At 43.4% G+C, this 15,587-nt stretch overlaps 1 protein-coding gene across 10 annotated transcripts in view; it reads left to right on the forward strand.

The window, feature by feature from the left end:
* NFIA (nuclear factor I A) overlaps nt 1-15,587 on the forward strand; it is a 246,063-nt gene that overhangs the window by 56,477 nt on the left and 173,999 nt on the right. The gene's annotated exons all lie outside the window — the stretch shown is intronic.

Consider the following 15,587-nt stretch of genomic DNA (forward strand, 5'->3'; position numbering starts at 1 on the left):
ATTTACAAAAGAAGGAAGGTATCTTCTTCTTGTTTTTTCACTTAGATTTTATTCAATGCTTACAGATAGCCTATGCTGTCAACACCAACTACTTTGTCATGGAGAGCAAGTCACAGCCATTAATACAGAAGCTGTTTCAAAAGCACTTAGAAACCAGAAAGGTGGGCTTTGGACCACGTGAGTGGTCAAGCAGTTTATACTCCTTGTTTCCTCTCAAATTTAACAATGCTTATTGGTAATACAGCAATTTTGCAGAGATTAGTTAGTGGGAGAGAGCAGACTGACTGACTTCTGGAACTGTTGAGTGCAAAGCTGATTGTTTCCCCTGCATCCTCACAGCCCACATCCTTCAGTGCATTCAAGCTTTTGCTGGGGCACTGTAACCTCAGGGAAGTAAGTGTTTGGTTCTGTGTCTGTGAGCTGTTTGCCATCATCTCAGGAGCTTGGTCTGATTGACGGTATGACATAGCTGAGGCCAAGTTATTACCTTGGAACAGCCAAGGTTTAAGGTGCAAGGTGGTAAACCCACAAGGCAGGACTTTGCAAAGCATGGATTTTGAGGGCTCATTAGCCAAATGCTAGGCATGAGATGGTATCCTCTTAATGTCTAAAAACCCTTTTAGCAGGTTTAAATAGTCCTGCAGTGGTGCTGTACTCAGGTCTTTGTGGCTTCTGGTTCCCAGTGAGGGTGGCTGCCACCGTTTGAGACATTTGGGCCGCTTGGTGCAGACGCGCCACAGGTAACTGTGTATTGGGAATGGTCAAACATCCAGGCACATGCAAGGTAACAGGAGAGAGAAATTGAAGAAAGTAAGTTTGAAATCCAGCCGAGATTCGGATTTCTGCCTTGTTCCTAATTATGCCATTGATTTTTTTTTTTTTTTTTTTGCCAGCATGTCAAGAAAAGGAGAACATACTGGGAATTTCTGTCCCAGCCTGAACTGTGCCAGTTTATCATTGCCCTTTGGTTTTGCCACAGGCTCTGTGATCCAGGCAAATATTTTGTGCTTAGGTTCACCTCAACTAAAGTTTATCTGCCTAAAACTTGGGTGCTCGGCCTGAGGTGGCTGTCTAGGCTGGTTCTGTTGTTTGGTGAAGTGGGAGAGGCACTCGCTCCCCAAGGGCATTTCAGCCCAGCAAAATCCTTTCACAACCACCTAGATCTCACCATTTGACTCCATGAAGAACAGAGGTAAACTTGGCTTAGAGATGTGGCCAGCCGTTACACAAACACATTACTGTGAGACAAACCTCACCTTCAGTCTCTCTGCCCTTTAGTGTTTTATCAGTGCAACAGAAATAGTTTCAGATAGAGATGGTGAGAGTAAGTGGACTGGAAGCTGGGGGGAATATCCAAAAGGAGTGTAAGAGCAGTAGCTTTTATAAAGACCGATGGAATTTTCCCCTCCCTCTGCTCCTTGAAAATATGTAAAGATTACTGTAGACGCTGCCCAATTAGTTGTAACTGTGGAGATGCAGGTGATCTTCTGATGGATTCGCTGACAGGCTTCTATATGTAATAAAATATGTATTAAGGTCATATTCTAACAGTGCAGTAGGGAAACTGGAGTATTCTTATGCCATACTTTTTGGTAGGAATGCTTCTGCTGGGTTGCATCACTGTCTGTAAATTTTATTGATTATAATTAAGTCAGTCTGCATTGTCTCTGAGAACCTACATGGGTTTAAAAATCAATACTCCTTATATTCATCAGGGGAACCAGTTCAAAAGGGATTATAGTGGGAATAAGCAATGCATTTATAGCTCAGAGTTTGTGTGTTTGCAAACCATTAAATGCTGGCCTTCTCGACAGTCCTCATTTAGGGGTCAGAAATGGTTTTCTGTCCTGTGAACGAAACCAAAAATTCTCCCTCCATGGTTCCCTGCCCTCACTTGCACTCACTGGCTGGAGCTCTGCTGCCTGCGAGACCTTCCAGGGGCATGGAGGCAAGCGGAGCTGTGAGCAAATGGACTAAAACCAGCAGAGAAGCCACTGAAGTCCTCTCAACTAAGATTCTGTGATTTCTGTGGCATCTTGAAGGGATGTTTCAGTTCTCTCGCTTGTTTGGCTACCCAGAAAGTACTGCATTTGCAGTTAACAGAAGCTCTAACAGCCATACTCGTGGAGAGGCAGAACAAAGACATTGCAGAGGATATCTGGTATTATTGATTTATGGATGAAGGTTAAGGCCAGAGTGCCCTGTCCTTATTTCCTTAACAACCTGGTCCGTAGACAGGCTTCCTCTAAGTCAATGGGTTCCTCGTGTGTGTCCTGTTCATTGAGGATAGCATTCTCACAGTCTGGTGCACTAAATATGTATAGCTCACCTCAGGGAAGATCCTTGATGATATGAAGGGTGTGAACACTAAGGAGAGTTAAGGATAATTTAGGTTGGGACTTGGGAGTACCAAGTGAAAAACATCCCATCAAAGAAATGTTGTAAGTGTGGAGTACTCCCCAACGGTGAAATTAAATGCCCTTCAGTCTGAGTCATTTGAAATTGGGAGAAGGAACTAGAAAGGTCTCTGTAAGGATCAATCCATGGACACAGAGGTGGGCTGGGTGATCTTACCGAGCTTTTCTACCTTTTGTGTTTTGTTCATTGCTTTGATTCATACTTGTTTTGGCCAATAATTTATCTGCATAATGCACACCATATCACACCTGTGATGTTGCTTTAATATTTCCATGTTGTGCCTTTAGTACACACTACTGGATTTGATTCAATTTATTTTATCAATGATTTCAGTTTTAAGGGCTCTCTAGCATGGTAATGAAATGGCACAAAACAAGGCACTCTCTTCACTCATGAAACCTCGCAGGGTACCAGGGGAGTGAGATTCAGGCAGGGCTCCTCACTACCTCTAGGAAGCTGCTGGTTGGAACATGTAGGCATCTGTCCATGTCCCCAAAATAGCCATAGCAAAACTGACATTTCAGTGACAATATGAAAAGACCACAAAGGAAAGAGCAAAGGAAACTGGGCTTTAAGTGGGACTCAGTGGTTTTGAGATTACATGGCAAACCAACTTTCTCATTCTAGACGTTGCTCTTCTACAGCATCGACATTTTAATTGTGTCTTAATGCTGGGAAGCTGAACAAGTAACTGCCTGAGCTTTGGGTTTTGTGCAGAGCCATCTGATGCTGCCCACTGCTAATAAATGCATGCATACCTAAAATAAAAGATGGACAGTGCTGAAGAGACCAAATGAACCCCATGCAAAATAGAGCTTTTTTTTTCTTTTATTCACAGGATTCCAGTCTAGGCAACTGTAAGGATCAGGTCAGAGCTGGCTGTGGGCAGTGACAGCAGGCTGGGCTGTTAAAAACAGACAAGAAGTTGTGAGAAATGTTCTTCAGCTGCAGTTCTTTGAGACTGTCATTTATAAACAGAAGCCACTGCCCCAAGCTAGGGTGCCCCGAAAATTTTCTCGGGAAGACTTGAAGGGACCTGAGCAGGAGAGCTTACCTCAGGCCACTGGCTATTGAAGGTCTGGTGATATCTGCCGTGACAATGTTTTCCAGTGTGTGCACTCCGCTCTGATGATTCCTTAGAAAATATGTTTAATTGTGTCCAGTAGTTGAGAATATTTCTTTGTACTCTCTTATCAATGTTTTCCATTTGCAGCAGGACTGGGCTTGTTTGTTAATGTGAAGTTCTCAATTTGTTTGGAAAACAAGGTTTGACTTATCATATTGTTTGTGAGGAGAGAAGAAAGATAATAGGCAACCCCCCTCAAGCCTGGGAGCAAGTAAAAGGACAAGTTAACTTTCCCTGAAAGTTGCTCAGCCAGTGGTAACCAGCACATGAGGCAAACCAGTGTCCAGATCTCAATGGCATCAAAAGCACATGCAAGATGACAGTGAAGAGATCTCTGACCAGTAACTCAGGGACATGCAGGACAGTTTTACTCCTTCAGAAATACTTTAAAAGCCAAAACTGGTTTGCTTGGACGATTCAGAAAACACAGCTTTGTTCAATGTGAAAAATAAGCGACACATCACTTTTCTCCAGCTAGCAGCTGTGAACTTAACAAGCTGCTGTGCAACTTTGCTTCAAGTCATGCTGCCCGCTGTAGCACCAAGTCATACCAAGGAATCACTGAAATTACTGAATTGTTTGTGTGACTCTTGGTATTTCTAACACAAGTACGGTCTCCAAAATGACCTTCCACAGTGCAGAGTGGCATTATTCCCACTTTACTGGTGAAGAAAGGGCAATGAGAGCTGGAATCTGCGTCGTGTGCAAAGCTGATGCTAGAACCCACATCTCCCTAATCATAAACAATTCACTTTTAAACTCTTCCCGTTAACCTTAATAGGGCCGAGGGTTGATTCCAAGTGTTTATTCTTCATTCCAAGCTCCAAGATGCATATTTTTAATCAGAATTTGAATATATGTTTCAGGGCTTATTCAAGCTCGGAAATGCTTCTTGGCAGAGCCACCTAGATTGAGCAAAACGAGAAGCTTCTTTTAATACAGAAATATTAAACAATGTGTGCTGGAGCACAGAAAGCTATTTGGACACAGGAAAGCATTATAAACATAGATTTGATTGTGATTGAACCAAAAATAGTGGCATTAAATTAAGGTCTGTTTAAGGCCCCAAAAAGTGAGATCTGCATTTTTCCAAACTGCTGAGGATAAAATCAATCTGCAGAAGTATTTTAAGTTTGGAATAAAAATATCATTGACAAAGTAAAGTGAAAATAATAAAGTATATCTAAAATTACTTGGAGGTCTTCTTGAAAATTTATGACCTCCTTCCAATTGGAGCTCATTTAGCTGAAAAAGCCATTTAAGAGCCTGGAAGTAGACATTTTTGTGCCTTGCAAGAAATTAGCTACAGGGCAAAATGTTCACTTGTTTGTTCAGAAACATGGGTACCTTAGAGTAGACGGAACCTGTTGGGTTTTATTACTCTGTGTGAGCTGCAGCAATACAGTATTTCTGTTTTCTCAGTACAGAAATCCCTGTGACCAAGTTCACTAGCTTTGCAGCACAATGAAGAGCTTGAGATCCATAGAGCCTGCCCATACCAACACGAGGTCAGAGTCGTGTCCTTCCCCTCCCATGCCCTCTGCTGCCAGCAGTCCTTGTAGAACATCATTTTGAGAACACCTTTGCTCATGCCCTTCCTCCAAACACCAAGTGAGAGGGCAGCAGCAATGCTGAGCATCAAACTCAGGCTGTCCCAAACCTCAGGTTGGAATTTTGTAGCCAGCAGGAGCTGAAACTGATACCAAGACTTTGGGTTGTCGATATTTTTCCATTACCATAACTGCTGCTTAGCAATGTCTAGTTGATGAGAGGATAGCGTGTGATTGAGGCCGTGTTCATCTCTTTGCAAGAGAAAGAATTATGGCATTCATAGATTGGAAGAGAGTGGGTGATAAATAAAACTGAGGCTATCCAAAAAGCCCCAGGGAGCTTCCTCTCTGCTGAAAGAATAAGAAATTTATAGATGTCTAGAAATTACAGTTGGGCTTTTTTTGCCTTTTCTTTTTTGTTGTTGTTGTTAGCCTCTCTTCAGTCACATGACTGGAGTTCAGTTATCAGCACAATAAATATTCCTGTGAATCGGAGCCGCGTGTTGGCAGCAAATTTGTGCTTCTTAGAAAAGAAGGAACACTTAGAACTTATCAAAAATAATAGTTCACCATCGAACTCGATTCTAACGTCAGAAAGTGGCAGAGCCCAAATTACACATGCTAAAGAGGAACGTGTTCTGGGGGGGCAAAATACAGGCAGGTTAAGGCAAACATGCTTTAGGAATGAGATTTTTAGCACATGAAGTGTTCAGACTAAAACAATACCATTGCATCTGTATTGTTTTCCAAACAAAGCAAAACAGTTACTAAGAGGCTCTCTTTTTTTTGCTGCTTTTAGCAAGAGGCTGCACAGCGGAAGTGTTACCTGCAAATCGATTTTGAGAGATCAGTTGTATGCTAGGAAATACCACTGTTAATTGTAAGGTCTGTCACCTAAGGTGGGTTGTACCTGCCAGATGGGAAATGGGAGACATTTTAGGGGTTTTTTTCTTTCCCCTCTTGACCCTTCTGGAGTGTTTGTTGTGCTCGTTCAGAGTATCCCCTGGAAGCTCTCGTTGCTCCTCCAGTGGAGCACAGACTGGCTGTGGCTGGGCTTCAGCCCTGCTCCATCCTGGGCAGGAGATGAAGTGTGGTGATGAAATTTGAAGTTCCAAGATAATTTGGAATCTGGAACCTTTTGATTCATTTCTCAACCGTTTAGTCTTGGCAAAGGCTAGGGGTTCATGTCTTCCCCAATATAGCCCATTGACTGACCCATATTGAGTTGTTTTCAGTGCTGTTCCTGTTTGGCATTAAGTTTCTAGGTCTGTAAGCAGTTTCTCTTAATTTGAGAGACATGGCTGTTCTGGGCTCAAGAAGATCTGACAAGAGGGAGCAGAAGTCATCCCAACTGTACACCTTCGGCCAACGGGACTGAAATTCTTGAATCCAGCCAACACAGGCTATTTTAAGAGAACGACTTGGCCTCTTTACAGTAAACTTCTTCGGGGGAGAGTTCATTGCACCTAGCAGGCCTCAGCCAGTCTGGATCAGCGTCTGCCATTTGAACTCAATGCTCTTAACACATTTGTCAGCGAGATACTAAATGCTTCGATAGCTTCACGTTTCCAGTCAGTTCAACAAAACCTGAATCATGATGAGCTTGGAAACAGGGTGCCCACATGTCAGTGTTGTGTTTTAGTCCTTCAGTGGCATGGCAAGCGTTGCAGTAGCGCCACAGTCACGAGAGCAGCTACTGAAGTTACAGGCCCCTGCTGCAACAGACCAGGGAGTACTGGAGTGGAATTTTATAAATGACACTGTAAAGAGTTATGGTTGCCTAAAGAACAAGACTGGAAAAGTTGCAGGAATCTGTTTTCAATTATCGTTTGATTTGGTTTTTGGGGTTGTGGGTTTTCTCCTCCTCCGTTCAGCTTTAATTTCTCCAGAGGAATTTCGGTGCAGTACCTTAGTTGTTCCTTTGTAATCCCGAATTCCTGTTGCTTTATTAAATACCTGGAGTTATAATCTTGTTTATGAAACCGTTATTATCTCTCCAGTTGTAAATTGCAGCATTACGTAGAGGAGTGATTATGGCGTGAGGCATGGAAAAATGGGATATGCAAATGGAGCAAGTTGAGCATGATGATGGTTCAGTCCCCTAACAGGTGAAAAAGCCATCGCTTTGCTCTTCAGTTGGAGTTGCAAACCCGCTCCGTCTTTATATAAATGCTCCAACTGGTTGAAACAAAACAAAAGAAAAGAAAACAAAAACAAGCTGTCCCAGAAAATATATTACAAAAATAGACTTACTCCTATAAATAGAATACTTGTTTCTCTACTATTCCAGAGCAGAAAACTGCATCTTCAGAATGAGTAGATGCAATAGTCAGAGCACTTTTGTTCCATATTGTGGAAAGGCAGAGTTTTTAGGAACAGAGGCATCAGCTTCTGGTGGATGCATCTAGTAAGAAGTGAAACCTGACATATACCGACTGGTTTTGTGATGGAGGTTGTTTACAAGAAGTAAAAACTTTATAAAGATCAGCTATCACAATCCGTATTTGAAATGCTTGATCCTGGAGGGGAACTGCTTTGCTGGGCTGTAAAGCTTGTTACCGTGTTGCCTTCTGACCCAGCAGCCGTGCAGTCGAGCTGGCCTTAGCCTGGAGCCCTGCACGCATTCCCCTCTAATCCAAGTAGTAGGCAACCTTGTTTTGAGACAATCTGCTTTTTTCTTCCACCTTGTTTTTAAGCGTAGCTTTCGTGACTGATTGCTTTGGACTCTTTTTCTGTCTAAAAAGCAAGTAGGGGAATATAAACAATAAATTAGTCTTACTTTCTTACTAGCATCTTTCCCTGGCTTTGGAGTTAAAACTGTGGCTTGTGTTCCCTGGCATTAAGAGGATTGTTGACCAGCTTTTGGAGTTGACAAGGTCACTTGAGGTAGTGTGACAGGGCATTTAGGTGCAGTAGTTGATCCTGTGTAATGTTAACCCGGGAAGCTGGGGAGGAATTGGGATGATCTTTCTCTTGATTTTTCTTGCCTAATTAAGGGCAAGCAACTGCACCTCTCCCCCCCTCCACACACACGTTTTTAAAACAAAATATATTTTAATTCCTTTTTGAGCAGCTTAAACCCTTGAACGACTCTGTCAGAGGCTACAGCTGCATGCGGCAGGGAAGATGTGCAGGGTTTACACGCTGGCTGGCGACGCTGCGTGGAGTTCCCTCTGTCACTCGTTTGTGCCAGGATCCAGAAATATCGGGCAGGTTGGGCCAAGAGGAAGTTGGGGCTGCCCTGCTGAGAGAAGGAGACGTCTGGAATTCCTATTCCACTGATGTCAACCCTAAAAAGGGAGATTTTTTTTTGTTGTGGTTATTTTTTTTTTCCTTTCTAAAGCTACTCTGTCCCATCCTTTTGCTCCATTGCCTGAGGGAGAGCCAGGGAAGTGTGTTTCAGGGAAGTCTGTGGGGTCAGCAGCTCCAGATGATGCTGGATGGCTGACATGGAAGCAGCTGTGGCACTTGGTGCACTTACAGAACACCATAGCTGTTAATTCGATAAAATAGCTTTTCCAATTGAGATATCCATCCTGGGACAGCTGATCTTTTGTACTGCGCAGCCCAATCACGTCTTTAAAGCAGCAGCAACACCACAACTTCCTGGAGGGTGCCCGCACTTCACTGAACAGTTTGGCAGCTACAGCAGAGGCCTGAGGGATACTTTCAAATTTCCCTGTAATTAATGAGCACCTCTGCACTTATGGCAAATTACAGTGTCTGATGTAGAATGTTGACCTACAGCTGCCCCGTGCCAAGTAGCCTATTTAGACCTATTTATTCCTAAATAGAGCCTGTAAATGATAACGGGAAACTTCACTATTGATTCATTTATTCCTAAATGCTGCTTCTTTCGGGTATTGAGGTTGAAATAATTTTCCATAATCCTGTACTTGGTCTGATCCTTAGGTTTCTTATATGTTTACTATGTGAAAGTTCTCAAGCTGTTTAACATTCCTGTAAAGCCGGAGAAATTAGAGAGGAAGAGGACTTGTTTAATCTTGTCTTGTCGGTACCTGGCCTTTTCCGTAGAGCACTGATTATCTACGTTGCTTCTAAATATCCCAAGTAACAAAAAACCTTCCACTTCTCAAGGCTATTGGACTGTCAGAAGTTTCACTGGCTTTTGCTACTGTCGTACAACAGCATCGCAGGCTCTCGTGTAACCATCTCCTTGCTGTCACTGGCGGGTGTGCTCATATTGACGTTATATTTCTTCATTTCTTTCTGTCCCTGTAATTATTTGGTTTTCTCATTGTGTTGGTCTGTTTTTTTCTGAAGCAAAATTCATGTTGTGTTCAGTCTGCTCCAAAACTTCGAGCACCTTTCTTTGTTTCTCTGCTCTTCTGGAAGTACATAAAACATCTGGTTTGTGGCCATGCACGATTCTCATTCTCATCCTACTTCTCTTTTAACAAAGATTTTAAATAAGATGGGTCTCTCTCTCTCTCTCTCTGGCTGTCTCCTTTCCCCAGAGTACTTCACTAACTGAGTAGGTTCAGCTCAGGAAGTGATTGTTCATCGTTTTCATACATTACAGTAAGTTTTCAGTCCATACAATAACTTAGAGAACCAAGTCGAAATAATGCTGCGCGTGCAGAATTTTATGAGAGCTTATACTAGTGCTTTGCCAGAATCTAAATATACAACTTCTATTGTTCTGTTAGTACTCTAATTCCACTCGATATACACCATAGATGCATCTATCTGTCAAAAAATACCCACTCTGAAACAGTAATACTAATTGTTTTGGGCAGCTTAGTCGTCTCCCTTACGTGCTTTGATTTTGTTGTTAATTTTTTTACTCTATAAACATTAGTTTGGGCCATTACTGCCAGGATTACTCTTCCCTTCTTTCTAGAAGATTTATATCACATTTCTCTTTCCCCCCTCTCCCCCAGTATTCTGATCTCTCGCCGTTCCTCCGTGAATTTTTAGAAATAATTATTCATGTTTTGGAGGGCTGGTTAGATAATTCTGTAAGAGTTTTTGTACAACTTAGGACGGTAGGTTGCGGATAATAATTTTAAGCTTGATCAAAAGCCCATGGAAGCCAAGTCTTCTAAGGCTTAAACTACTGTATTAATTTTATGGGGATCTGACTCTCTTCGCTGCCGACTTTCTGTCTCACCTTTCACATAGAGCAAGACTGTAGGTTAAAGCAGTATGTACACAATCATAGGTCCCCTGAAATCCGCTGTGCCCTTCGAGGAAGCAGCCCCTTAGGGTTATGTGCCTTCCTTTCCCCATATATGCTGTTGGGATAAGAACTACTTTCCTCACAGGAGTGTTTAAGGCTTAATTTTTTTTATAGCATATAAAGTGCTCAGAGATGTTCGGATGAGGGATGTTGTGAAAATGCAAAATAGTATTATTGTTGATAAATTATTTAAACTATTGTGGTCCATTGAGAAAATACTAGTTTGTAGGCAGTGAAGTGGTTAATACGATTGCATCTCTTACAGGTTTCACCAGATACACTCACTCACTTACAATGGATAATTGTTAGCTCTTGTTGTGCAGATGCTGTTGCAGATGGAGCCCTGTACCTGCATGCATAGCAAATGAATTAGACTGGCAATCCCCTTTATAAAGCATAAATATGTAATTTGTTCAGCTGTTGTAATTAAATATGTATGTGTGAAACAGCCACCATTCAGGTCATTAATGATGCGCCATGCCAAATTAGAGCTTACAGACAGTAATGTACATTGTTGTGCAATGAGGGAATTGCAAATAACATAGCTAAGCCTTTCCTAGTAAAGTGATGGATTCAGTGGCTTTAAAAGGAATATTTATATTTCCAGCATTTTGATTGCTTCAGTCTATATTTACATTGATGCTCAATGAAAAAGATACAATTGGATGAAATATTTTCCTGTATTTGTTTTACACTCTTTGAACATGATAGAATACCCATTAGGTTCGTGTCACACAACGTTTATTGGGTGTAACATTTCATACCCATTGGTAATACGCTGAATATGTTGCTATGATCATTCTTAAATATATGGTCAATTAAGATCTGGTAAGTACCTTTTTTCCTGCGTAACGTAGACAAACACCGTATCAAAGCATGTGGACAATTTTAATGCTTTTCCGTGTATCTGCTTTTTCATCTTTGGACTTCAAAGATGTGACTGGTGAAGGAATCCTTGTGCTGTAAACAGTGAATGTATTTCCATAGGAATCCGCCTGATGGAATAATTGTTGCAATGAATTAGGCCTGCCAGTGTAGTGGGGTTTTTTCAAATGCATGATGATGACTTAAACATCAGGCTTTCTTTCTTCTGTCCATGTTCTTTGTTTCTTTCTTTATGTTTACCAGGAAAAGGTAATTGTGCTTAAAAAAAAAACCAACAACCCCCTCCTTGAATCTTCTTGAAATAACAAGAAGTTAACAGGCAGCTGTTGTTGCACAGCAGCTAACAAGGAGGATGAAAAAACGTCACTCAAACGCATCCTAAAGGATCCTTCCTAAGTGTGTCTTCTTGTCTCTTTAAAATAGATTAAGGTTTAGCATACATTTTGTTTTGACGGTGGGTTCTGAGTATACAAGAGCTAATCGTCTTGACCTTTCGGACAAACAGGGCAGCAGAAGGAAGCATCTCAGAGTTAATTCTGTCTCGTTCACAGTGGGAACAGAACATTCCTGTGTGATCCTCTTTCACATGATTCGCTTGGGCCTCCTGGAAGCCTGTGCTGATACTATTAGTGCTGGGCTTCTTAGGTCTAAAGGAGATCGACGGCACTGACATCACCCACCGTTTCCGAGCTGCTATCGGGTTGGGTTGTACGGGGCAAGCGGAGTTGTTAAAGACTCCTACTAAATAAGAACATTTTGTAAGAAATTTCCTGTGTTGCTCATTACATTTCAAGTTTTCATCAGTTTTTCTCTGTTAACTCCCTCGTGTTCAATAACAAAAGGGAACAGAAAATGGAATTAGTTGATACATTATTTGTGGGGGTTTACAGGGAATTTGCAACTTTTTAAACCTAGACAAAGAGAGTAATACAGACTAAAGACTTTTTTCCCCCCACTTTAGAGCTATAGCAAACTATGTAACTTGCTGCATAACATCTGCTCTAGTAGATATAATCTGTTACAAAATATTTCAGTGACTGAAATGCATATATTAAAGGCAACATCAGAAGAATTATTTGCCTGACTTCGCATTTTAGTTAAATCAAAACGTGAGGGCTAACTTGCTTTTTTTTTCCCCCCCCATTCCTTCATTTCTTCCTTAGTAACTCCACTTTCTTTCTTCCCTTCTTCAGGATGTTTTCCCTAAACACAGCGTGTCCTGTTTGTTCATAGTACAGCCTGCTTCATTTACGGCACAAAAGAGTCAGACGTGCAGGTTCTTGGCATGTTCGTTCACTGCGTTTTAACACCACGATTATTGGTGTATTGGGAAGCCATTTCAAGGATGATCACAGTGATAACAGCCCTGATCGCAACCAGGCCCCCTGTAGGCTTCCCCTGGTTTGGGGTTTTTTCCCCCCCTGCTTTCTTTACCTTTCTGTAGTGATTTTATGAATATCGAAACTACTGATTCATGAGTTTGAATTACTGAGATTTAGCCACCCTTATTTGGTGAAGCCTCTAACTAGATGTTTGATTTGGAGGGTGGGAGAAGGGTGAGAAGATTTCTTTTTGTATCCCTTACAGAGCATTTCACCACCAACTAGCACCGTGTAGTTCCAAACCTGTTCATTTTTCCCGCTGAAAGATGCCTCGTACGCAACCACTTTCCTGTTGTCTCTTTCCAGCATGTGGGCAGGCAGTTGGCTCCGCAGAGGAGAAGCTGCCTGCAAGCTTTGGTGTGCACGCACGTTCGAGTGCAAGGTGACAGCACAACTTCAGCGACAGGGCCAGGCAGAAAGCACACCAACTATCCTTAGTGCAGCTATGGCTGCTAACTTAACGAAGGGTTAATGCCTCGAGGCTGCGTGGAGGACACGTTCCCCTCACACGGACCCTCATGCCAGGCTGTTGGTGCAGGCGAGGGTGAACCGGCGGGTTAAATAAATTAACCATTTCCCGGGAAGGGTGGCAGGCGTGGTGGCGGCCGGCCAGGTACTTTGTGATAAGCGCCCGCGGGCCGGCTGAGGCGAGCGGCTCAGTCTCTGGCAGTCACTGCTTTGGCCAGTGCTGCAGTAAACACTTTCCCTTGGATGTTGGTTTTCTGTTGTGTCTGGCAGCCACAGAGGGCTGCTTGAACTTTAGCCAGAGGCAAATATTTATACATCAGAGCATGCAGTGTTCAACGGGTCCGGCCTGCAAGCGCAAGGCGCGCAGCATGCCTGGTCGCTTGGGGAGAAGGCGTCCCTCTTCATCACACCCGCAATGTGGCGAAGCGGGACCGTCTTGGGGGTCGCGGTGGCTTTTGGAAACCTGTGAAAACATTGCCTTTCCCCGTGCTTGGCGGAGGGAGGGGACATCCTGACGGGAGCCGTGTGTGCCTTCAATTCCTGTTGGAAAGTTTACAGTTAATATTTTCCCTGGAACGCTGTCAAGCTTTTGACAGTGCCTGAGTGTATGCTGAGCTGTGAAATTGAGACGCAGAGCAAGTTGTGAGAAATCTGTTTCTACTCAAATCTGTAAAGGTTTATAAAAACTTCAGCGGAGGGGGAAGGAGGGGGGGGGGAAGAGAAGGAGAAAAAAGTGGAAGGGGGGGAGAGAAAAAAAAAGCCCTGGTGCTGGGTCTGGGGCTGTGAGGCTGGGCTCGCCTCGCCAGGCGCGCGGCAGGTCCGCCATTTTAAGAATGCAGCGAGGGGCGAAGCTCTCCGCTCCTTACATGGCGGCTGCCTCGGCTGCGGGGCCGGCCAATGGGGCGGGCGGTGCCAAGCCACGTGACGTGCCACGACGGCACTGACAGCCATTTCCTCGTCTCTGAAAAACTTTGGTACCTCTGCCGAGCGCTTTACCTTGTTTTTGGTGCCAAATGTTCTCTGCCGCCTGTGTCTCGCAGACTGGCATTTGTCCATAAAGTTATTTTAGTAGGTAAAAAGTCTCCGAGCACTTGAGCTCTGTGCGTTCTTTATGTAAAATGGATTTCCCTTGCTGGCCTGGGGCCAGGAGCGTGGAGCACGCGCTGGGCGAGGGGAACGCTTCTCTGCAGAGGAACTGGTGGACTGACACACTCTAATTTTTTGGCTCCTGACCAGACAAGCTAGATGGATGCCAAAATTCAACAAAATAACACATTATTGTGTAATAGGAACAGTGCTCAAAGTGAGCAAGAGCTCACAGGAACTGAATGCGAGCACTTTTTTTTCCTCTCTCTTCTCTTTTTTCTTTCTCCCTTTCTTTCCCCTTGTGCAGCAGAAGCTCCGAACTGACACTTTTAATATACGACTTCAATGGAACAAGGAACAAATATAACCACAATGTAAAGAATGAGGAATAATGTACAACTGGGAAGAACGGAGAGGGGAAGAAGATGGGGAGGAGAGAGGGAGGGAGCGAGCGAGCAAGATGGAGAGAGTTAAAATTACTTTTGTGAGACTTCCTTCAAACATGCTCGGTAGTGCTCAGGGCTGGTTTAACCCTGTCTTCCCTGCAGCAGATCCCCAATGTGCCTCATGCTTTCTCCTTTAATTCTTATCCCTTCGAGAAACAAACTGAAGACATGTTAAAGGCAACACCCAGAGCTGCACACCACTGGAACTGAGGCCACCAGAAGAGTTGGAATCAGTGCAGAAAAAAGACCCTTTCTAGAAAAAAAAAAGGGGGGTTTTTCCCATGGTGTGTCTCTAAAAGAAAGAGCACCTACGTGAAATGTTGGCTTTCCTTCTCAAGCAACCAGCATTACCTAGGTTTGACATTGCTCATCTTAACACTGTAGTTTTAGGTCCTAGCACCAATCTAACTTTACAGTAATAAACTAATCAAACCTCCCTGAGAAGATAAGTGGCATTCCATGTCTTCATCTGCAAAATGCAGGTGTCTTGGGGGCTGCACATGGCAACTCTTGGAAAGTGCAGAGCAACACAATAGGAAGCGAAAACTAAGCCTATGGAAACTGCAAAGGGTCACAGGGTCAGCAGCATGTAATTACAAGAGTTGGAAGCCGGCCAGGGCAAGTATGCCCATCGCATCAGAGAAAGACCATGTGCCCACTTGCTTTGAGAACCTTCTAGTTTCCAAGTGCTCCATTAACAGAGGCCATGCGGGATGGGAACACATGGTGTGCTTTGGGGTGGACTGTTTGGGCCAGGCCTTGGGTCCCCTTCCCCGACCAGAACGTTGTAGATGTACTTGCAAAGAATGAGAAACAACTTTCCTCAGCCCTCAGACTGCCTCTTCCCAGAGCACAAAGTAATGGACACCAGCCTTTTCTACCCTCATTTTTTCCTGTCTTCTGCACTGCAGCTTGGTTTCCCCCCAAAAAGATCAAAATCCATCAGAGCATAGGCTGATTACCATCCTCTTATTGCTCCCATTGGATTTATCCCTCTTATCAACCCTATATATTCCTAAGACA

This window comes from Colius striatus, chromosome 10 (genome assembly GCF_028858725.1).
Source record: "Colius striatus isolate bColStr4 chromosome 10, bColStr4.1.hap1, whole genome shotgun sequence".
Lineage (NCBI taxonomy): Eukaryota > Metazoa > Chordata > Aves > Coliiformes > Coliidae > Colius > Colius striatus.